Source organism: Hydractinia symbiolongicarpus, chromosome 3 (assembly GCF_029227915.1).
Source record: "Hydractinia symbiolongicarpus strain clone_291-10 chromosome 3, HSymV2.1, whole genome shotgun sequence".
Lineage (NCBI taxonomy): Eukaryota > Metazoa > Cnidaria > Hydrozoa > Anthoathecata > Hydractiniidae > Hydractinia > Hydractinia symbiolongicarpus.
Genome location: NC_079877.1, coordinates 30,113,944 through 30,134,547, shown reverse-complemented (window position 1 = coordinate 30,134,547; position 20,604 = coordinate 30,113,944). Strand labels below are relative to the sequence as shown.

General features: G+C 39.9%; 35 non-coding genes across 35 annotated transcripts; all 35 read right to left on the bottom strand.

The window, feature by feature from the left end:
* Positions 1–320: 320 nt before the first annotated feature.
* Trnal-cag (transfer RNA leucine (anticodon CAG)) lies at positions 321–402 on the bottom strand. The gene has a single exon. It is a non-coding gene; the product is annotated as a tRNA-Leu (tRNA).
* A 978-nt stretch (positions 403–1,380) lies between these two features.
* Trnal-aag (transfer RNA leucine (anticodon AAG)) lies at positions 1,381–1,461 on the bottom strand. The gene has a single exon. It is a non-coding gene; the product is annotated as a tRNA-Leu (tRNA).
* A 385-nt stretch (positions 1,462–1,846) lies between these two features.
* Trnal-uag (transfer RNA leucine (anticodon UAG)) lies at positions 1,847–1,928 on the bottom strand. Its single transcript has one exon. It is a non-coding gene; the product is annotated as a tRNA-Leu (tRNA).
* A 510-nt stretch (positions 1,929–2,438) lies between these two features.
* On the bottom strand, positions 2,439–2,520 carry Trnal-aag (transfer RNA leucine (anticodon AAG)). Its single transcript has one exon. It is a non-coding gene; the product is annotated as a tRNA-Leu (tRNA).
* Positions 2,521–2,905: 385 nt separating this feature from the next.
* On the bottom strand, positions 2,906–2,987 carry Trnal-aag (transfer RNA leucine (anticodon AAG)). Its single transcript has one exon. It is a non-coding gene; the product is annotated as a tRNA-Leu (tRNA).
* Positions 2,988–3,372: 385 nt separating this feature from the next.
* Trnal-uag (transfer RNA leucine (anticodon UAG)) lies at positions 3,373–3,454 on the bottom strand. Its single transcript has one exon. It is a non-coding gene; the product is annotated as a tRNA-Leu (tRNA).
* A 511-nt stretch (positions 3,455–3,965) lies between these two features.
* Positions 3,966–4,046, bottom strand: Trnal-aag (transfer RNA leucine (anticodon AAG)). The gene has a single exon. It is a non-coding gene; the product is annotated as a tRNA-Leu (tRNA).
* A 385-nt stretch (positions 4,047–4,431) lies between these two features.
* Trnal-uag (transfer RNA leucine (anticodon UAG)) lies at positions 4,432–4,513 on the bottom strand. Its single transcript has one exon. It is a non-coding gene; the product is annotated as a tRNA-Leu (tRNA).
* Positions 4,514–5,023: 510 nt separating this feature from the next.
* Trnal-aag (transfer RNA leucine (anticodon AAG)) lies at positions 5,024–5,105 on the bottom strand. The gene has a single exon. It is a non-coding gene; the product is annotated as a tRNA-Leu (tRNA).
* Positions 5,106–5,490: 385 nt separating this feature from the next.
* On the bottom strand, positions 5,491–5,572 carry Trnal-uag (transfer RNA leucine (anticodon UAG)). Its single transcript has one exon. It is a non-coding gene; the product is annotated as a tRNA-Leu (tRNA).
* Positions 5,573–6,082: 510 nt separating this feature from the next.
* On the bottom strand, positions 6,083–6,163 carry Trnal-aag (transfer RNA leucine (anticodon AAG)). The gene has a single exon. It is a non-coding gene; the product is annotated as a tRNA-Leu (tRNA).
* A 385-nt stretch (positions 6,164–6,548) lies between these two features.
* Positions 6,549–6,630, bottom strand: Trnal-uag (transfer RNA leucine (anticodon UAG)). The gene has a single exon. It is a non-coding gene; the product is annotated as a tRNA-Leu (tRNA).
* Positions 6,631–7,142: 512 nt separating this feature from the next.
* Trnal-uag (transfer RNA leucine (anticodon UAG)) lies at positions 7,143–7,224 on the bottom strand. Its single transcript is given in 2 exon segments — positions 7,143–7,178; positions 7,187–7,224. It is a non-coding gene; the product is annotated as a tRNA-Leu (tRNA).
* Positions 7,225–7,734: 510 nt separating this feature from the next.
* Positions 7,735–7,816, bottom strand: Trnal-aag (transfer RNA leucine (anticodon AAG)). The gene has a single exon. It is a non-coding gene; the product is annotated as a tRNA-Leu (tRNA).
* Positions 7,817–8,201: 385 nt separating this feature from the next.
* On the bottom strand, positions 8,202–8,283 carry Trnal-uag (transfer RNA leucine (anticodon UAG)). Its single transcript has one exon. It is a non-coding gene; the product is annotated as a tRNA-Leu (tRNA).
* Positions 8,284–8,794: 511 nt separating this feature from the next.
* Trnal-aag (transfer RNA leucine (anticodon AAG)) lies at positions 8,795–8,876 on the bottom strand. Its single transcript has one exon. It is a non-coding gene; the product is annotated as a tRNA-Leu (tRNA).
* A 385-nt stretch (positions 8,877–9,261) lies between these two features.
* Positions 9,262–9,343, bottom strand: Trnal-uag (transfer RNA leucine (anticodon UAG)). The gene has a single exon. It is a non-coding gene; the product is annotated as a tRNA-Leu (tRNA).
* Positions 9,344–9,854: 511 nt separating this feature from the next.
* Trnal-aag (transfer RNA leucine (anticodon AAG)) lies at positions 9,855–9,935 on the bottom strand. The gene has a single exon. It is a non-coding gene; the product is annotated as a tRNA-Leu (tRNA).
* A 385-nt stretch (positions 9,936–10,320) lies between these two features.
* Trnal-uag (transfer RNA leucine (anticodon UAG)) lies at positions 10,321–10,402 on the bottom strand. Its single transcript has one exon. It is a non-coding gene; the product is annotated as a tRNA-Leu (tRNA).
* Positions 10,403–10,912: 510 nt separating this feature from the next.
* On the bottom strand, positions 10,913–10,994 carry Trnal-cag (transfer RNA leucine (anticodon CAG)). The gene has a single exon. It is a non-coding gene; the product is annotated as a tRNA-Leu (tRNA).
* Positions 10,995–11,972: 978 nt separating this feature from the next.
* On the bottom strand, positions 11,973–12,053 carry Trnal-aag (transfer RNA leucine (anticodon AAG)). Its single transcript has one exon. It is a non-coding gene; the product is annotated as a tRNA-Leu (tRNA).
* Positions 12,054–12,440: 387 nt separating this feature from the next.
* On the bottom strand, positions 12,441–12,522 carry Trnal-uag (transfer RNA leucine (anticodon UAG)). Its single transcript has one exon. It is a non-coding gene; the product is annotated as a tRNA-Leu (tRNA).
* A 510-nt stretch (positions 12,523–13,032) lies between these two features.
* On the bottom strand, positions 13,033–13,113 carry Trnal-aag (transfer RNA leucine (anticodon AAG)). The gene has a single exon. It is a non-coding gene; the product is annotated as a tRNA-Leu (tRNA).
* Positions 13,114–13,500: 387 nt separating this feature from the next.
* Trnal-uag (transfer RNA leucine (anticodon UAG)) lies at positions 13,501–13,582 on the bottom strand. The gene has a single exon. It is a non-coding gene; the product is annotated as a tRNA-Leu (tRNA).
* A 510-nt stretch (positions 13,583–14,092) lies between these two features.
* On the bottom strand, positions 14,093–14,173 carry Trnal-aag (transfer RNA leucine (anticodon AAG)). Its single transcript has one exon. It is a non-coding gene; the product is annotated as a tRNA-Leu (tRNA).
* A 385-nt stretch (positions 14,174–14,558) lies between these two features.
* On the bottom strand, positions 14,559–14,640 carry Trnal-uag (transfer RNA leucine (anticodon UAG)). Its single transcript has one exon. It is a non-coding gene; the product is annotated as a tRNA-Leu (tRNA).
* A 511-nt stretch (positions 14,641–15,151) lies between these two features.
* Positions 15,152–15,232, bottom strand: Trnal-aag (transfer RNA leucine (anticodon AAG)). The gene has a single exon. It is a non-coding gene; the product is annotated as a tRNA-Leu (tRNA).
* A 976-nt stretch (positions 15,233–16,208) lies between these two features.
* Positions 16,209–16,289, bottom strand: Trnal-aag (transfer RNA leucine (anticodon AAG)). Its single transcript has one exon. It is a non-coding gene; the product is annotated as a tRNA-Leu (tRNA).
* Positions 16,290–16,674: 385 nt separating this feature from the next.
* Trnal-uag (transfer RNA leucine (anticodon UAG)) lies at positions 16,675–16,756 on the bottom strand. Its single transcript has one exon. It is a non-coding gene; the product is annotated as a tRNA-Leu (tRNA).
* Positions 16,757–17,267: 511 nt separating this feature from the next.
* Trnal-cag (transfer RNA leucine (anticodon CAG)) lies at positions 17,268–17,349 on the bottom strand. Its single transcript has one exon. It is a non-coding gene; the product is annotated as a tRNA-Leu (tRNA).
* Positions 17,350–17,734: 385 nt separating this feature from the next.
* Trnal-uag (transfer RNA leucine (anticodon UAG)) lies at positions 17,735–17,816 on the bottom strand. The gene has a single exon. It is a non-coding gene; the product is annotated as a tRNA-Leu (tRNA).
* A 511-nt stretch (positions 17,817–18,327) lies between these two features.
* Positions 18,328–18,408, bottom strand: Trnal-aag (transfer RNA leucine (anticodon AAG)). The gene has a single exon. It is a non-coding gene; the product is annotated as a tRNA-Leu (tRNA).
* A 977-nt stretch (positions 18,409–19,385) lies between these two features.
* On the bottom strand, positions 19,386–19,466 carry Trnal-aag (transfer RNA leucine (anticodon AAG)). The gene has a single exon. It is a non-coding gene; the product is annotated as a tRNA-Leu (tRNA).
* Positions 19,467–19,851: 385 nt separating this feature from the next.
* On the bottom strand, positions 19,852–19,933 carry Trnal-uag (transfer RNA leucine (anticodon UAG)). The gene has a single exon. It is a non-coding gene; the product is annotated as a tRNA-Leu (tRNA).
* Positions 19,934–20,443: 510 nt separating this feature from the next.
* Trnal-aag (transfer RNA leucine (anticodon AAG)) lies at positions 20,444–20,525 on the bottom strand. Its single transcript has one exon. It is a non-coding gene; the product is annotated as a tRNA-Leu (tRNA).
* Between the last annotated feature and the right edge of the window lie 79 nt (positions 20,526–20,604).

Sequence of the window (20,604 nt, the reverse complement as noted above, 5' to 3'; positions counted from 1 at the left end):
ATACTCTTGTGGGTTAAATGTTAAAAATTAAGCAATTATCAAGAAAAATGTTGAACATGACTGTAAGAACGTTTCATTCGGAATATCGCTCTTAACAAGCTGTAAATCCAAATCTCCTGTCGTTTAAGCGCTTTAGATCTCTGTTTTAAAAAATAAACGAAATTTTCCGCAAAATCAAGTGGTACAAGTGACACTTTTCCCCAATGCGACAAAGACTTGTTGATTATACTTTTTTTAAATTTGCGTCTTTCTGGGGACGACGTTTTTAAGCGTAATCAATATTCTCTGTCCGAGGACATTTCCGGTCATGCGATAAAAGATGACAGGAGCGAGATTCGAACTCGCGCCACCGAAGTGACTGGTGCCTGACACCAGCGCCTTAGACCGCTCGGCCATCCTGCCCGGTTTTTCAATTACATAATGTCGACGAGCGTGCAGAGAAAATAGTATTTACGCGTATTTAAGCACTAGATGACATGCAAAAATGACAGAAATGTATGAAAAATTCAAATAAGTAAGTGACGCAAAATAATACGTTGATACCCAACCAGCTCTGCACATTCCATTGCAAGTGTATTCGTCCCGTGACTTTTTATCTATTTAGAGAGTTTTGCCTGATTGTGGGCGGAAATACCTGCACAGTCAAGCAGTTTTAGCGATCCCGTCCTGCATGCAAGCGAACCTTGTAATACATCCTTTTTAAACGTTCGCGGATTTTTCTAGGCAAAATAGTTAAGCGGAAATAAAAACGTTTGTCCGACGTACTTTTCAGACATGTATGATTAGTTGACCGGAGCGAGATTCGAACTCGCGACACCGAAGTGACTGGTGCCTAAAACCAGCGCCTTATACCGCTCGGCCATCTTTCCTTCTTTTTAAGATATAAAATCCCCGTCCCAAAAAAGTTCAAGTAAACCAAAAATGGCTTATTCTGACATTAGCAGGAAGGTTTTTGCTCTAACCAATTAACCTAAGATCCGAAGTCCTAAGTCTGTCCCTTTACAAGTAAACTTTGACAAGTTCACATTGCGTGGGTACAATAATGAAACGCTGAAAATTATACTCTTGTGAGTAAAATGGTAAAAATTATGCAATTATCAAGAAAAATGTTGAACATGACTGTAAGACCGTTTCATTCGGACTATCGCTCTTAACAAGCTGTAAATCCAAATCTCCTGTCGTTTAAACGCTTTAGATCTCTGTTTCGAAAAATAAACAAAATTTGCCGCCAAATCAAGTGGTACAAGTGATATTTTTCCCAAATGCGACAAAGACTTGTTAATTTTACTTTTTCTAAAATTTGCGTCTTTCTGGGGACGAAGTATTTAAGCGTAAACAATATTCTCTGTCCGAGGACATTTCCGGTCATGCGATAAAAGATGACAGGAGCGAGATTCGAACTCGCGCCACCGAAGTGACTGGTGCCTTAAACCAGCGCTTAGACCGCTCGGCCATCCTGCCCGGTTTTTCAAATACATAATGTCGACGAGCGTGCAGAGAAAATTGTATTTACGCGTATTTAAGCACTAGATGACATGCAAAAATGACAGAAATATATGAAAAATTCAAATAAGTAAGTGACGCAAAATAATACGTTGATACCCAACCAGCTCTGCACATTCCATTGCAAGTGTATTCGTCCCGTGACTTTTTATCATTTTAGAGAGTTTTGCCTGATTGTGGGCGGAAATACCTGCACAATCAAGCAGTTTTAGCGATCCCGTCCTGCATGCAAGCGAAACTTGTGATACATCCTTTTTAAACGTTCGCGGATTTTTCTAGGCAAAATAGTTAAGCGGAAATAAAAACGTTTGTCCTACGTACTTTTCAGACATGTATGATTAGTTGACAGGAGCGAGATTCGAACTCGCCACACCGAAGTGACTGGTGCCTAAAACCAGTGCCTTATACCGCTCGGCCATCCTGCCTTCTTTTTAAGATATAAAATCCCCGTCCCAAAAAAGTTCAATTAAACCAAAAATGGCTTATTCTGACATTAGCAGGTAGGTTTTTGCTCTAACCAATTAACCTAAGATCCGAAGTCCTAAGTCTGTCCCTTGACAAGTAAGCTTTGACAAGTTCACATTGCGTGGGTACAATAATGAAACACCGAAAATTATACTCTTGTGGGTTAAATGTTAAAAATTAAGCAATTATCAAGAAAAATGTTGAACATGACTGTAAGAACGTTTTATTCGGACTATCGCTCTTAACAAGCTGTAAATCCAAATCTCCTGTCGTTTAAACGCTTTAGATCTCTGTTTTAAAAAATAAACGAAATTTTCCGTAAAATCAAGTGGTACAAGTGACACTTTTCCCCAATGCGACAAAGACTTGTTGATTATACTTTTTTTAAATTTGCGTCTTTCTGGGGACGAAGTTTTTAAGCGTAATCAATATTCTCTGTCCGAGGACATTTCCGGTCATGCGATAAAAGATGACAGGAGCGAGATTCGAACTCGCGCCACCGAAGTGACTGGTGCCTTAAACCAGCGCCTTAGACCGCTCGGCCATCCTGCCCGGTTTTTGAAATACATAATGTCGACGAGCGTGCAGAGAGAATAGTATTTACGCGTATTTAAGCACTAGATGACATGCAAAAATGACAGAAATGGACGAAAAATTCAAATAAGTAAGTGACGCAAAATAATACGTTGATACCCAACCTGCTCTGCACATTTTATTGCAAGTGTATTCGTCCCGTGCCTTTTTATCTATTTAGAGAGTTTCGCCTGATTGTGGGCGGAAATACCTGCACAGTCAAGCAGTTTTAGCGATCCCGTCCTGCATGCAAGCGAAACTTGTGATACATCCTTTTTAAACGTTCGCGGATTTTTCTAGGCAAAATAGTTAAGCGGAAATAAAAACGTTTGTCCGACGTACTTTCCAGACATGTATGATTAGTTGACAGGAGCGAGATTCGAACTCGCGCAACTGAAGTGACTGGTGCCTTAAACCAGCGCCTTAGACCGCTCGGCCATCCTGCCCGGTTTTTGAAATACATAATGTCGACGAGCATGCAGAGAGAATAGTATTTACGCGTATTTAAGCACTAGATGACATGCAAAAATGACAGAAATGGACGAAAAATTCAAATAAGTAAGTGACGCAAAATAATACGTTGATACCCAACCTGCTCTGCACATTCCATTGCAAGTGTATTCGTCCCGTGCCTTTTTATCTATTTAGAGAGTTTTGCCTGATTGTGGGCGGAAATACCTGCACAGTCAAGCAGTTTTAGCGATCCCGTCCTGCATGCAAGCAAAACTTGTGATACATCCTTTTTAAACGTTCGCGGATTTTTCTAGGCAAAATAGTTAAGCGGAAATAAAAACGTTTGTCCGACGTACTTTCCAGACATGTATGATTAGTTGACAGGAGCGAGATTCGAACTTGCGCCACCGAAGTGACTGGTGCCTAAAACCAGCGCCTTAGACCGCTCGGCCATCCTGCCTTATTTTTAAGATATAAAATCCCCGTCCCAAAAAAGTTCAATTAAACCAAAAATGGCTTATTCTGACATTAGCAGGAAGGTTTTTGCTCTAACCAATTAACCTAAGATCCGAAGTCCTAAGTCTGTCCCTTGACAAGTAAGCTTTGACAAGTTCACATTGCGTGGGTACAATAATGAAACGCTGAAAATTATACTCTTGTGAGTAAAATGGTAAAAATTATGCAATTATCAAAAAAAATGTTGAACATGACTGTAAGACCGTTTCATTCGGACTATCGCTCTTAACAAGCTGTAAATCCAAATCTCCTGTCGTTTAAACGCTTTAGATCTCTGTTTCGAAAAATAAACAAAATTTGCCGCCAAATCAAGTGGTACAAGTGATATTTTTCCCAAATGCGACAAAAACTTGTTAATTTTACTTTTTCTAAAATTTGCGTCTTTCTGGGGACGAAGTTTTTAAGCGTAAACAATATTCTCTGTCCGAGGACATTTCCGGTCATGCGATATAAGATGACAGGAGCGAGATTCGAACTCGCGCCACCGAAGTGACTGGTGCCTTAAACCAGCGCTTAGACCGCTCGGCCATCCTGCCCGGTTTTTCAAATACATAATGTCGACGAGCGTGCAGAGAAAATAGTATTTACGCGTATTTAAGCACTAGATGACATGCAAAAATGACAGAAATGTATGAAAAATTCAAATAAGTAAGTGACGCAAAATAATACGTTGATACCCAACCAGCTCTGCACATTCCATTGCAAGTGTATTCGTCCCGTGACTTTTTATCATTTTAGAGAGTTTTGCCTGATTGTGGGCGGAAATACCTGCACAGTCAAGCAGTTTTAGCAATCCCGTCCTGCATGCAAGCGAAACTTGTGATACATCCTTTTTAAACGTTGGCGGATTTTTCTAGGCAAAATAGTTAAGCGGAAATAAAAACGTTTGTCCGACGTACTTTTCAGACATGTATGATTAGTTGACAGGAGCGAGATTCGAACTCGCGACACCGAAGTGACTGGTGCCTAAAACCAGTGCCTTATACCGCTCGGCCATCCTGCCTTCTTTTTAAGATATAAAATCCCCGTCCCAAAAAAGTTCAATTAAACCAAAAATGGCTTATTCTGACATTAGCAGGTAGGTTTTTGCTCTAACCAATTAACCTAAGATCCGAAGTCCTAAGTCTGTCCCTTGACAAGTAAGCTTTGACAAGTTCACATTGCGTGGGTACAATAATGAAACACCGAAAATTATACTCTTGTGGGTTAAATGTTAAAAATTAAGCAATTATCAAGAAAAATGTTGAACATGACTGTAAGAACGTTTTATTCGGACTATCGCTCTTAACAAGCTGTAAATCCAAATCTCCTGTCGTTTAAACGCTTTAGATCTCTGTTTTAAAAAATAAACGAAATTTTCCGCAAAATCAAGTGGTACAAGTGACACTTTTCCCCAATGCGACAAAGACTTGTTGATTATACTTTTTTTAAATTTGCGTCTTTCTGGGGACGAAGTTTTTAAGCGTAATCAATATTCTCTGTCCGAGGACATTTCCGGTCATGCGATAAAAGATGACAGGAGCGAGATTCGAACTCGCGCCACCGAAGTGACTGGTGCCTTAAACCAGCGCCTTAGACCGCTCGGCCATCCTGCCCGGTTTTTCAAATACATAATGTCGACGAGCGTGCAGAGAGAATAGTATTTACGCGTATTTAAGCACCAGATGACATGCAAAAATGACAGAAATGTATGAAAAATTCAAATAAGTAAGTGACGCAAAATAATACGTTGATACCCACCCAGCTCTGCACATTCCATTGCAAGTGTATTCGTCCCGTGACTTTTTATCTATTTAGAGAGTTTTGCCTGATTGTGGGCGGAAATACCTGCACAGTCAAGCAGTTTTAGCGATCCCGTCCTGCATGCAAGCGAAACTTGTGATACATCCTTTTTAAACGTTCGCGCATTTTTCTAGGCAAAATAGTTAAGGGGAAATAAAAACTTTTATCCGACGTACTTTTCAGACATGTATGATTAGTTGACAGGAGCGAGATTCGAACTCGCGCCACCGAAGTGACTGGTGCCTAAAACCAGCGCCTTAGACCGCTCGGCCATCCTGCCTTATTTTTAAGATATAAAATCCCCGTCCCAAAAAAGTTCAATTAAACCAAAAATGGCTTATTCTGACATTAGCAGGAAGGTTTTTGCTCTAACCAATTAACCTAAGATCCGAAGTCCTAAGTCTGTCCCTTGACAAGTAAACTTTGACAAGTTCACATTGCGTGGGTACAATAATGAAACGCCGAAAATTATACTCTTGTGAGTAAAATGTTAAAAATTATGCAATTATCAAGAAAAATGTTGAACATGACTGTAAGAACGTTTCATTCGGACTATCGCTCTTAACAAGCTGTAAATCCAAATCTCCTGTCGTTTAAACGCTTTAGATCTCTGTTTCGTAAAATAAACGAAATTTTCCGCAAAATCAAGTGGTACAAGTGACACTTTTCCCCAATGCGACAAAGACTTGTTGATTATACTTTTTTTAAATTTGCGTCGTTCTGGGGACGAAGTTTTTAAGCGTAATCAATATTCTCTGTCCGAGGACATTTCCGGTCATGCGATATAAGATGACAGGAGCGAGATTCGAACTCGCGCCACCGAAGTGACTGGTGCCTTAAACCAGCGCTTAGACCGCTCGGCCATCCTGCCCGGTTATTCAAATACATAATGTCGACGAGCGTGCAGAGAAAATAGTATTTACGCGTACTTAAGCACTAGATGACATGTAAACATGACCGAAATGTATGAAAAGTTCAAATAAGTAAGTGACGCAAAATAATACGTTGATACCCAACTAGCTCTGCACATTCCATTGCAAGTGTATTCGTCCCGTGACTTTTTATCTATTTAGAGAGTTTTGCCTGATTGTGGGCGGAAATACCTGCACAGTCAAGCAGTTTTAGCGATCCCGTCCTGCATGCAAGCGAAACTTGTGATACATCATTTTTAAACGTTCGCGGATTTTTCTAGGCAAAATAGTTAAGCGGAAATAGAAACGTTTGTCCGACGTACTTTCCAGACATGTATGATTAGTTGACAGGAGCGAGATTCGAACTCGCGCCACCGAAGTGACTGGTGCCTAAAACCAGCGCCTTAGACCGCTCGGCCATCCTGCCTTCTTTTTAAGATATAAAATCCCCGTCCCAAAAAAGTTCAATTAAACCAAAAATGGCTTATTCTGACATTAGCAGGAAGGTTTTTGCTCTAACCAATTAACCTAAGATCCGAAGTCCTAAGTCTGTCCCTTGACAAGTAAGCTTTGACAAGTTCACATTGCGTGGGTACAATAATGAAACGCCGAAAATTATACTCTTGTGGGTTAAATGTTAAAAACTTATGCAATTATCAAGAAAAATGTTGAACATGACTGTAAGACCGTTTCATTCGGACTATCGCTCTTAACAAGCTGTTAATCCAATTCTCCTGTTGTTTAACGGCTTTAGATCTCTGTTCCGAAAAATAAACGAAATGTTCCGCAAAATCAAGTGGCACAAGTGACATTTTTTCCCAATGCGACAACGACTTGTTAATTATACTTTTTCTAAAAATTGCGTCTGTCTGGGGACGAAGTTTTTAAGCGTAATTAATATTCTCTGTCCGAGGACATTTCCGGTCATGCGATATAAGATGACAGGAGCGAGATTCGAACTCGCGCCACCGAAGTAAATGGTGCCTAAACCTAGCGCCTTATACCGCTCGGCCATCCTGCCTTCTTTTTAAGATATAAAATCCCCGTCCCAAAAAAGTTCAAGTAAACCAAAAATGGCTTATTCTGACATTAGCAGGAAGGTTTTTGCTCTAACCAATTAACCTAAGATCCGAAGTCCTAAGTTTGTCCCTTGACAAGTAAACTTTGACAAGTTCACATTGCGTTGGTACAATAATGAAACGCCGAAAATTATACTCTTGTGAGTAAAATGTTAAAAATTATGCAATTATCAAGAAAAATTTTGAACATGACTGTAAAACCGTTTCATTCGGACAATCGCTCTTAACAAGCTGTAAATCCAAATCTCCTGTCGTTTAAACGCTTTAGATCTCTGTTTCGTAAAATAAACGAAATGCTCCGCAAAATCAAGTGGTACAAGTGCCATTTTTCCCCAATGCGACGAAGACTTGTTAATTATACTTTTTTAAAATTTGTGTCTTTCTGGGGACGAAGTTTTTAAGCGCAATCAATATCCTCTGTCCGAGGACATTTCCGGACATGCGATATAAGATGACAGGAGCGAGATTCAAACTCGCGCAACCGAAGTGACTGGTGCCTTAAACCAGCGCCTTAGACCGCTCGGCCATCCTGCCTGGTTTTTCAAATACATAATGTCGACGAGCGTGCAGAGAAAATAGTATTTACGCGTATTTTAGCACTAGATGACATGTAAACATGACCGAAATATATGAAAAATTCAAATAAGTAAGTGACGAAAAATAATACGTTGAGACCCAACCAGCTCTGCACATTCCAATGCAAGTGCATTCGTCCTGTGACTTTTCATCAATTAAGAGAGTTTTGCCTGATTGTGGGCGGAATTACCTGCACAGTCAAGCAGTTTTAGCGATCCTGTCCTGCATGCAAGCGAAACTTGTGATACATCCTTTTTAAACGTTCGCGCATTTTTCTAGGCAAAATAGTTAAGGGGAAATAAAAACTTTTATCCGACGTACTTTTCAGACATGTATGATTAGTTGACAGGAGCGAGATTCGAACTCGCGCCACCGAAGTGACTGGTGCCTAAAATCAGCGCCTTAGACCGCTCGGCCATCCTGCCTTATTTTTAAGATATAAAATCCCCGTCCCAAAAAAGTTCAATTAAACCAAAAATGGCTTATTCTGACATTAGCAGGAAGGTTTTTGCTCTAACCAATTAACCTAAGATCCGAAGTCCTAAGTCTGTCCCTTGACAAGTAAACTTTGACAAGTTCACATTGCGTGGGTACAATAATGAAACGCCGAAAAATTATACTCTTGTGAGTAAAATGTTAAGAATTATGCAATTATCAAGAAAAATGTTGAACATGACTGTAAGAACGTTTCATTCGGACTATCGCTCTTAACAAGCTGTAAATCCAAATCTCCTGTCGTTTAAACGCTTTAGATCTCTGTTTCGTAAAATAAACGAAATTTTCCGCAAAATCAAGTGGTACAAGTGACACTTTTCCCCAATGCGACAAAGACTTGTTAATTATACTTTTTTAAAATTTGTGTCTTTCTGGGGACGAAGTTTTTAAGCGCAATCAATATCCTCTGTCCGAGGACATTTCCGGACATGCGATATAAGATGACAGGAGCGAGATTCAAACTCGCGCAACCGAAGTGACTGGTGCCTTAAACCAGCGCCTTAGACCGCTCGGCCATCCTGCCTGGTTTTTCAAATACATAATGTCGACGAGCGTGCAGAGAAAATAGTATTTACGCGTATTTTAGCACTAGATGACATGTAAACATGACCGAAATATATGAAAAATTCAAATAAGTAAGTGACGAAAAATAATACGTTGAGACCCAACCAGCTCTGCACATTCCAATGCAAGTGCATTCGTTCTGTGACTTTTCATCAATTAAGAGAGTTTTGCCTGATTGTGGGCGGAATTACCTGCACAGTCAAGCAGTTTTAGCGATCCTGTCCTGCATGCAAGCGAAACTTGTGATACATCCTTTTTAAACGTTCGCGCATTTTTCTAGGCAAAATAGTTAAGGGGAAATAAAAACTTTTATCCGACGTACTTTTCAGACATGTATGATTAAATGACAGGAGCGAGATTCGAACTCGCGCCACCGAAGTGACTGGTGCCTAAAATCAGCGCCTTAGACCGCTCGGCCATCCTGCCTTATTTTTAAGATATAAAATCCCCGTCCCAAAAAAGTTCAATTAAACCAAAAATGGCTTATTCTGACATTAGCAGGAAGGTTTTTGCTCTAACCAATTAACCTAAGATCCGAAGTCCTAAGTCTGTCCCTTGACAAGTAAACTTTGACAAGTTCACATTGCGTGGGTACAATAATGAAACGCCGAAAAATTATACTCTTGTGAGTAAAATGTTAAGAATTATGCAATTATCAAGAAAAATGTTGAACATGACTGTAAGAACGTTTCATTCGGACTATCGCTCTTAACAAGCTGTAAATCCAAATCTCCTGTCGTTTAAACGCTTTAGATCTCTGTTTCGTAAAATAAACGAAATTTTCCGCAAAATCAAGTGGTACAAGTGACACTTTTCCCCAATGCGACAAAGACTTGTTGATTATACTTTTTTTAAATTTGCGTCGTTCTGGGGACGAAGTTTTTAAGCGTAATCAATATTCTCCTTCCGAGGACATTTCCGGTCATGCGATATAAGATGACAGGAGCGAGATTCGAACTCGCGCCACCGAAGTGACTGGTGCCTTAAACCAGCGCTTAGACCACTCGGCCATCCTGCCCTGTTTTTCAAATACATAATGTCGACGAGCGTGCAGAAAAAATAGTATTTACGCGTATTTAAGCACTAGATGACATGTAAACATGACCGAAATGTATGAAAAGTTCAAATAAGTAAGTGACGCAAAATAATACGTTGATACCCAACCAGCTCTGCACATTCCATTGCAAGTGTATTCGTCCCGTTACTTTTTATCTATTTAGAGAGTTTTGCCTGATTGTGGGCGGAAATACCTGCACAGTCAAGCAGTTTTAGCGATCCCGTCCTGCATGCAAGCGAAACTTGTGATACATCCTTTTTAAACGTTCGCGGATTTTTCTAGGCAAAATAGTTAAGCAGAAATAAAAACGTTTGTCCGACGTACTTTCCAGACATGTATGATTAGTTGACAGGAGCGAGATTCGAACTCGCGCCACCGAAGTGACTGGTGCCTAAAACCAGCGCCTTAGACCGCTCGGCCATCCTGCCTTATTTTTAAGATATAAAATCCGCGTCCCAAAAAAGTTCAATTAAACCAAAAATGGCTTATTCTGACATTAGCAGGAAGGTTTTTGCTCTAACCAATTAACCTAAGATCCGAAGTCCTAAGTCTGTCCCTTGACAAGTAAGCTTTGACAAGTTCACATTGCGTGGGTACAATAATGAAACGCCGAAAATTATACTCTTGTGGGTTAAATGTTAAAAATTAAGCAATTATCAAGAAAAATGTTGAACATGACTGTAAGAACGTTTCATTCGGAATATCGCTCTTAACAAGCTGTAAATCCAAATCTCCTGTCGTGTAAGCGCTTTAGATCTCTGTTTTAAAAAATAAACGAAATTTTCCGCAAAATCAAGTGGTACAAGTGACACTTTTCCCCAATGCGACAAAGACTTGTTGATTATACTTTTTTTAAATTTGCGTCTTTCTGGGGACGACGTTTTTAAGCGTAATCAATATTCTCTGTCCGAGGACATTTCCGGTCATGCGATAAAAGATGACAGGAGCGAGATTCGAACTCGCGCCACCGAAGTGACTGGTGCCTGACACCAGCGCCTTAGACCGCTCGGCCATCCTGCCCGGTTTTTCAAATACATAATGTCGACGAGCGTGCAGAGAAAATAGTATTTACGCGTATTTAAGCACTAGATGACATGCAAAAATGACAGAAATGTATGAAAAATTCAAATAAGTAAGTGACGCAAAATAATACGTTGATACCCAACCAGCTCTGCACATTCAATTGCAAGTGTATTCGTCCCGTGACTTTTTATCTATTTAGAGAGTTTTGCCTGATTGTGGGCGGAAATACCTGCACAGTCAAGCAGTTTTAGCGATCCCGTCCTGCATGCAAGCGAACCTTGTAATACATCCTTTTTAAACGTTCGCGGATTTTTCTAGGCAAAATAGTTAAGCGGAAATAAAAATGTTTGTCCGACGTACTTTTCAGACATGTATGATTAGTTGACCGGAGCGAGATTCGAACTCGCGACACCGAAGTGACTGGTGCCTAAAACCAGCGCCTTATACCGCTCGGCCATCCTTCCTTCTTTTTAAGATATAAAATCCCCGTCCCAAAAAAGTTCAAGTAAACCAAAAATGGCTTATTCTGACATTAGCAGGAAGGTTTTTGCTCTAACCAATTAACCTAAGATCCGAAGTCCTAAGTCTGTCCCTTTACAAGTAAACTTTGACAAGTTCACATTGCGTGGGTACAATAATGAAACGCTGAAAATTATACTCTTGTGAGTAAAATGGTAAAAATTATGCAATTATCAAGAAAAATGTTGAACATGACTGTAAGACCGTTTCATTCGGACTATCGCTCTTAACAAGCTGTAAATCCAAATCTCCTGTCGTTTAAACGCTTTAGATCTCTGTTTCGAAAAATCAACAAAATTTGCCGCCAAATCAAGTGGTACAAGTGATATTTTTCCCAAATGCGACAAAGACTTGTTAATTTTACTTTTTCTAAAATTTGCGTCTTTCTGGGGACGAAATATTTAAGCGTAAACAATATTCTCTGTCCGAGGACATTTCCGGTCATGCGATAAAAGATGACAGGAGCGAGATTCGAACTCGCGCCACCGAAGTGACTGGTGCCTTAAACCAGCGCTTAGACCGCTCGGCCATCCTGCCCGGTTTTTCAAAGATACATTATGTCGACGAGCGTGCAGAGAAAATTGTATTTACGCGTATTTAAGCACTAGATGACATGCAAAAATGACAGAAATGTATGAAAAATTCAAATAAGTAAGTGACGCAAAATAATACGTTGATACCCAACCAGCTCTGCACATTCCATTGCAAGTGTATTCGTCCCGTGACTTTTTATCATTTTAGAGAGTTTTGCCTGATTGTGGGCGGAAATACCTGCACAATCAAGCAGTTTTAGCGATCCCGTCCTGCATGCAAGCGAAACTTGTGATACATCCTTTTTAAACGTTCGCGGATTTTTCTAGGCAAAATAGTTAAGCGGAAATAAAAACGTTTGTCCTACGTACTTTTCAGACATGTATGATTAGTTGACAGGAGCGAGATTCGAACTCGCCACACCGAAGTGACTGGTGCCTAAAACCAGTGCCTTATACCGCTCGGCCATCCTGCCTTCTTTTTAAGATATAAAATCCCCGTCCCAAAAAAGTTCAATTAAACCAAAAATGGCTTATTCTGACATTAGCAGGTAGGTTTTTGCTCTAACCAATTAACCTAAGATCCGAAGTCCTAAGTCTGTCTCTTGACAAGTAAGCTTTGACAAGTTCACATTGCGTGGGTACAATAATGAAACACCGAAAATTATACTCTTGTGGGTTAAATGTTAAAAATTAAGCAATTATCAAGAAAAATGTTGAACATGACTGTAAGAACGTTTTATTCGGACTATCGCTCTTAACAAGCTGTAAATCCAAATCTCCTGTCGTTTAAACGCTTTAGATCTCTGTTTTAAAAAATAAACGAAATTTTCCGTAAAATCAAGTGGTACAAGTGACACTTTTCCCCAATGCGACAAAGACTTGTTGATTATACTTTTTTTAAATTTTCGTCTTTCTGGGGACGAAGTTTTTAAGCGTAATCAATATTCTCTGTCCGAGGACATTTCCGGTCATGCGATAAAAGATGACAGGAGCGAGATTCGAACTCGCGCCACCGAAGTGACTGGTGCCTTAAACCAGCGCTTAGACCGCTCGGCCATCCTGCCCGGTTTTTCAAAGATACATTATGTCGACGAGCGTGCAGAGAAAATTGTATTTACGCGTATTTAAGCACTAGATGACATGCAAAAATGACAGAAATGTATGAAAAATTCAAATAAGTAAGTGACGCAAAATAATACGTTGATACCCAACCAGCTCTGCACATTCCATTGCAAGTGTATTCGTCCCGTGACTTTTTATCATTTTAGAGAGTTTTGCCTGATTGTGGGCGGAAATACCTGCACAATCAAGCAGTTTTAGCGATCCCGTCCTGCATGCAAGCGAAACTTGTGATACATCCTTTTTAAACGTTCGCGGATTTTTCTAGGCAAAATAGTTAAGCGGAAATAAAAACGTTTGTCCTACGTACTTTTCAGACATGTATGATTAGTTGACAGGAGCGAGATTCGAACTCGCCACACCGAAGTGACTGGTGCCTAAAACCAGTGCCTTATACCGCTCGGCCATCCTGCCTTCTTTTTAAGATATAAAATCCCCGTCCCAAAAAAGTTCAATTAAACCAAAAATGGCTTATTCTGACATTAGCAGGTAGGTTTTTGCTCTAACCAATTAACCTAAGATCCGAAGTCCTAAGTCTGTCCCTTGACAAGTAAGCTTTGACAAGTTCACATTGCGTGGGTACAATAATGAAACACCGAAAATTATACTCTTGTGGGTTAAATGTTAAAAATTAAGCAATTATCAAGAAAAATGTTGAACATGACTGTAAGAACGTTTTATTCGGACTATCGCTCTTAACAAGCTGTAAATCCAAATCTCCTGTCGTTTAAACGCTTTAGATCTCTGTTTTAAAAAATAAACGAAATTTTCCGCAAAATCAAGTGGTACAAGTGACACTTTTCCCCAATGCGACAAAGACTTGTTGATTATACTTTTTTTAAATTTTCGTCTTTCTGGGGACGAAGTTTTTAAGCGTAATCAATATTCTCTGTCCGAGGACATTTCCGGTCATGCGATAAAAGATGACAGGAGCGAGATTCGAACTCGCGCCACCGAAGTGACTGGTGCCTTAAACCAGCGCTTAGACCGCTCGGCCATCCTGCCCGGTTTTTCAAATACATAATGTCGACGAGCGTGCAGAGAAAATAGTATTTACGCGTATTTAAGCACTAGATGACATGCAAAAATGACAGAAATGTATGAAAAATTCAAATAAGTAAGTGACGCAAAATAATACGTTGATACCCAACCAGCTCTGCACATTCCATTGCAAGTGTATTCGTCCCGTGACTTTTTATCATTTTAGAGAGTTTTGCCTGATTGTGGGCGGAAATACCTGCACAGTCAAGCAGTTTTAGCAATCCCGTCCTGCATGCAAGCGAAACTTGTGATACATCCTTTTTAAACGTACGCGGATTTTTCTAGGCAAAATAGTTAAGCGGAAATAAAAACGTTTGTCCGACGTACTTTTCAGACATGTATGATTAGTTGACAGGAGCGAGATTCGAACTCGCAACACCGAAGTGATTGGTGCCTAAAACCAGTGCCTTATACCGCTCGGCCATCCTGCCTTATTTTTAAGATATAAAATCCCCGTCCCAAAAAAGTTCAATTAAACCAAAAATGGCTTATTCTGACATTAGCAGGAAGGTTTTTGCTCTAACCAATTAACCTAAGATCCGAAGTCCTAAGTCTGTCCCTTGACAAGTAAGCTTTGACAAGTTCACATTGCGTGGGTACAATAATGAAACGCTGAAAATTATACTCTTGTGAGTAAAATGGTAAAAATTATGCAATTATCAAGAAAAATGTTGAACATGACTGTAAGACCGTTTCATTCGGACTATCGCTCTTAACAAGCTGTAAATCCAAATCTCCTGTCGTTTAAACGCTTTAGATCTCTGTTTTAAAAAATAAACGAAATTTTCCGCAAAATCAAGTGGTACAAGTGACACTTTTCCCAAATGCGACAAAAACTTGTTAATTTTACTTTTTCTAAAATTTGCGTCTTTCTGGGGACGAAGTTTTTAAGCGTAAACAATATTCTCTGTCCGAGGACATTTCCGGTCATGCGATATAAGATGACAGGAGCGAGATTCGAACTCGCGCCACCGAAGTGACTGGTGCCTTAAACCAGCGCTTAGACCGCTCGGCCATCCTGCCCGGTTTTTCAAATACATAATGTCGACGAGCGTGCAGAGAAAATAGTATTTACGCGTATTTAAGCACTGATGACATGCAAAAATGACAGAAATGTATGAAAAATTCAAATAAGTAAGTGACGCAAAATAATACGTTGATACCCAACCAGCTCTGCACATTCCATTGCAAGTGTATTCGTCCCGTGACTTTTTATCTATTTAGAGAGTTTTGCCTGATTGTGGGCGGAAATACCTGCACAGTCAAGCAGTTTTAGCGATCCCGTCCTGCATGCAAGCGAAACTTGTGATACATCCTTTTTAAACGTTCGCGCATTTTTCTAGGCAAAATAGTTAAGCGGAAATAAAAACGTTTGTCCGACGTACTTTTCAGACATGTATGATTAGTTGACAGGAGCGAGATTCGAACTCGCGCCACCGAAGTGACTGGTGCTTAAAACCAGCGCCTTAGACCGCTCGGCCATCCTGCCTTATTTTTAAGATATAAAATCCCCGTCCCAAAAAAGTTCAATTAAACCAAAAATGGCTTATTCTGACATTAGCAGGAAGGTTTTTGCTCTAACCAATTAACCTAAGATCCGAAGTCCTAAGTCTGTCTCTTGACAAGTAAACTTCGACAAGTTCACATTGCGTGGGTACAATAATGTAACGACGAAAATTATACTCTTGTGAGTAAAATGTTAAAAATTATGCAATTATCAAGAAAAATGTTGAACATGACTGTAAGAACGTTTCATTCGGACTATCGCTCTTAACAAGCTGTAAATCCAAATCTCCTGTCGTTTAAACGCTTTAGATCTCTGTTTCGTAAAATAAACAAAATTTTCCGCAAAATCAAGTGGTACAAGTGACACTTTTCCCCAATGCGACAAAGACTTGTTGATTATACTTTTTTTAAATTTGCGTCGTTCTGGGGACGAAGTTTTTAAGCGTAATCAATATTCTCTGTCCGAGGACATTTCCGGTCATGCGATATAAGATGACAGGAGCGAGATTCGAACTCGCGCCACCGAAGTGACTGGTGCCTTAAACCAGCGCTTAGACCGCTCGGCCATCCTGCCCGGTTATTCAAATACATAATGTCGAGGAGCGTGCAGAGAAAATAGTATTTACGCGTATTTAGGCACTAGATGACATGTAAACATGACCGAAATGTATGAAAAGTTCAAATAAGTAAGTGACGCAAAATAATACGTTGATACCCAACTAGCTCTGCACATTCCATTGCAAGTTTATTCGTCCCGTGACTTTTTATCTATTTAGAGAGTTTTGCCTGATTGTGGGCGGAAATACCTGCACAGTCAAGCAGTTTTAGCGATCCCGTCCTGCATGCAAGCGAAACTTGTGATACATCCTTTTTAAACGTTCGCGGATTTTTCTAGGCAAAATAGTTAAGCGGAAATAGAAACGTTTGTCCGACGTACTTTCCAGACATGTATGATTAGTTGACAGGAGCGAGATTCGAACTCGCGCCACCGAAGTGACTGGTGCCTAAAACCAGCGCCTTAGACCGCTCGGCCATCCTGCCTTCTTTTTAAGATATAAAATCCCCGTCCCAAAAAAGTTCAATTAAACCAAAAATGGCTTATTCTGACATTAGCAGGAAGGTTTTTGCTCTAACCAATTAACCTAAGATCCGAAGTCCTAAGTCTGTCCCTTGACAAGTAAGCTTTGACAAGTTCACATTGCGTGGGTACAATAATGAAACGCCGAAAATTATACTCTTGTGGGTTAAATGTTAAAAATTAAGCAATTATCAAGAAAAATGTTGAACATGACTGTAAGAACGTTTCATTCAGAATATCGCTCTTAACAAGCTGTAAATCCAAATCTCCTGTCGTTTAAGCGCTTTAGATCTCTGTTTTAAAAAATAAACGAAATTTTCCGCAAAATCAAGTGGTACAAGTGACACTTTTCCCCAATGCGACAAAGACTTGTTGATTATACTTTTTTTTAAATTTGCGTCTTTCTGGGGACGACGTTTTTAAGCGTAATCAATATTCTCTGTCCGAGGACATTTCCGGTCATGCGATAAAAGATGACAGGAGCGAGATTCGAACTCGCGCCACCGAAGTGACTGGTGCCTGAAACCAGCGCCTTAGACCGCTCGGCCATCCTGCCCGGTTTTTCAAATACATAATGTCGACGAGCGTGCAGAGAAAATAGTATTTACGCGTATTTAAGCACTAGATGACATGCAAAAATGACAGAAATGTATGAAAAATTCAAATAAGTAAGTGACGCAAAATAATACGTTGATACCCAACCAGCTCTGCACATTCCATTGCAAGTGTATTCGTCCCGTGACTTTTTATCTATTTAGAGAGTTTTGCCTGATTGTGGGCGGAAATACCTGCACAGTCAAGCAGTTTTAGCGATCCCGTCCTGCATGCAAGCGAACCTTGTAATACATCCTTTTTAAACGTTCGCGGATTTTTCTAGGCAAAATAGTTAAGCGGAAATAAAAACGTTTGTCCGACGTACTTTTCAGACATGTATGATTAGTTGACAGGAGCGAGATTCGAACTCGCGACACCGAAGTGACTGGTGCCTAAAACCAGCGCCTTATACCGCTCGGCCATCCTTCCTTCTTTTTAAGATATAAAATCCCCGTCCCAAAAAAGTTCAAGTAAACCAAAAATGGCTTATTCTGACATTAGCAGGAAGGTTTTTGCTCTAACCAATTAACCTAAGATCCGAAGTCCTAAGTCTGTCCCTTTACAAGTAAACTTTGACAAGTTCACATTGCGTGGGTACAATAATGAAACGCTGAAAATTATACTCTTGTGAGTAAAATGGTAAAAATTATGCAATTATCAAGAAAAATGTTGAACATGACTGTAAGACCGTTTCATTCGGACTATCGCTCTTAACAAGCTGTAAATCCAAATCTCCTGTCGTTTAAACGCTTTAGATCTCTGTTTCGAAAAATAAACAAAATTTGCCGCCAAATCAAGTGGTACAAGTGATATTTTTCCCAAATGCGACAAAGACTTGTTAATTTTACTTTTTCTAAAATTTGCGTCTTTCTGGGGACGAAGTATTTAAGCGTAAACAATATTCTCTGTCCGAGGACATTTCCGGTCATGCGATAAAAGATGACAGGAGCGAGATTCGAACTCGCGCCACCGAAGTGACTGGTGCCTTAAACCAGCGCTTAGACCGCTCGGCCATCCTGCCCGGTTTTCAAATACATAATGTCGACGAGCGTGCAGAGAAAATTGTATTTACGCGTATTTAAGCACTAGATGACATGCAAAAATGACAGAAATGTATGAAAAATTCAAATAAGTAAGTGACGCAAAATAATACGTTGATACCCAACCAGCTCTGCACATTCCATTGCAAGTGTATTCGCCCCGTGACTTTTTATCATTTTAGAGAGTTTTGCCTGATTGTGGGCGGAAATACCTGCACAATCAAGCAGTTTTAGCGATCCCGTCCTGCATGCAAGCGAACCTTGTAATACATCCTTTTTAAACGTTCGCGGATTTTTCTAGGCAAAATAGTTAAGCGGAAATAAAAACGTTTGTCCGACGTACTTTTCAGACATGTATGATTAGTTGACAGGAGCGAGATTCGAACTCGCGACACCGAAGTGATTGGTGCCTAAAACCAGCGTCTTATACCGCTCGGCCATCCTTCCTTCTTTTTAAGATAAAAAATCCCCGTCCCAAAAAAGTTCAAGTAAACCAAAAATGGCTTATTCTGACATTAGCAGGAAGGTTTTTGCTCTAACCAATTAACCTAAGATCCGAAGTCCTAAGTCTGTCCCTTTACAAGTAAACTTTGACAAGTTCACATTGCGTGGGTACAATAATGAAACGCTGAAAATTATACTCTTGTGAGTAAAATGGTAAAAATTATGCAATTATCAAGAAAAATGTTGAACATGACTGTAAGACCGTTTCATTCGGACTATCGCTCTTAAAAAGCTGTAAATCCAAATCTCCTGTCGTTTAAACGCTTTAGATCTCTGTTTCGAAAAATAAACAAAATTTGCCGCCAAATCAAGTGGTACAAGTGATATTTTTCCCAAATGCGACAAAGACTTGTTAATTTTACTTTTTCTAAAATTTGCGTCTTTCTGGGGACGAAGTATTTAAGCGTAAACAATATTCTCTGTCCGAGGACATTTCCGGTCATGCGATAAAAGATGACAGGAGCGAGATTCGAACTCGCGCCACCGAAGTGACTGGTGCCTTAAACCAGCGCTTAGACCGCTCGGCCATCCTGCCCGGTTTTTCAAATACATAATGTCGACGAGCGTGCAGAGAAAATTGTATTTACGCGTATTTAAGCACTAGATGACATGCGAAAATGACAGAAATGTATGAAAAATTCAAATAAGTAAGTGACGCAAAATAATACGTTGATACCCAACCAGCTCTGCACATTCCATTGCAAGTGTATTCGTCCCGTGACTTTTTGTCATTTTAGAGAGTTTTGCCTGATTGTGGGCGGAAATACCTGCACAATCAAGCAGTTTTAGCGATCCCGTCCTGCATGCAAGCGAAACTTGTGATACATCCTTTTTAAACGTTCGCGGATTTTTCTAGGCAAAATAGTTAAGCGGAAATAAAAACGTTTGTCCGACGTACTTTTCAGACATGTATGATTAGTTGACAGGAGCGAGATTCGAACTCGCCACACCGAAGTGACTGGTGCCTAAAACCAGTGCCTTATACCGCTCGGCCATCCTGCCTTCTTTTTAAGATATAAAATCCCCGTCCCAAAAAAGTTCAATTAAACCAAAAATGGCTTATTCTGACATTAGCAGGTAGGTTTTTGCTCTAACCAATTAACCTAAGATCCGAAGTCCTAAGTCTGTCCCTTGACAAGTAAGCTTTGACAAGTTCACATTGCGTGGGTACAATAATGAAACACCGAAAATTATACTCTTGTGGGTTAAATGTTAAAAATTAAGCAATTATCAAGAAAAATGTTGAACATGACTGTAAGAACGTTTTATTCGGACTATCGCTCTTAACAAGCTGTAAATCCAAATCTCCTGTCGTTTAAACGCTTTAGATCTCTGTTTTAAAAAATAAACGAAATTTTCCGTAAAATCAAGTGGTACAAGTGACACTTTTCCCCAATGCGACAAAGACTTGTTGATTATACTTTTTTTAAATTTGCGTCTTTCTGGGGACGAAGTTTTTAAGCGTATTCAATATTCTCTGTCCGAGGACATTTCCGGACTTGCGATATAAGATGACAGGAGCGAGATTCGAACTCGCGCCACCGAAGTGACTGGTGCCTTAAACCAGCGCCTTAGACCGCTCGGCCATCCTGCCCGGTTTTTCAAATACATAATGTCGACGAGCGTGCAGAGAGAATAGTATTTACGCGTATTTAAGCACTAGATGACATGCA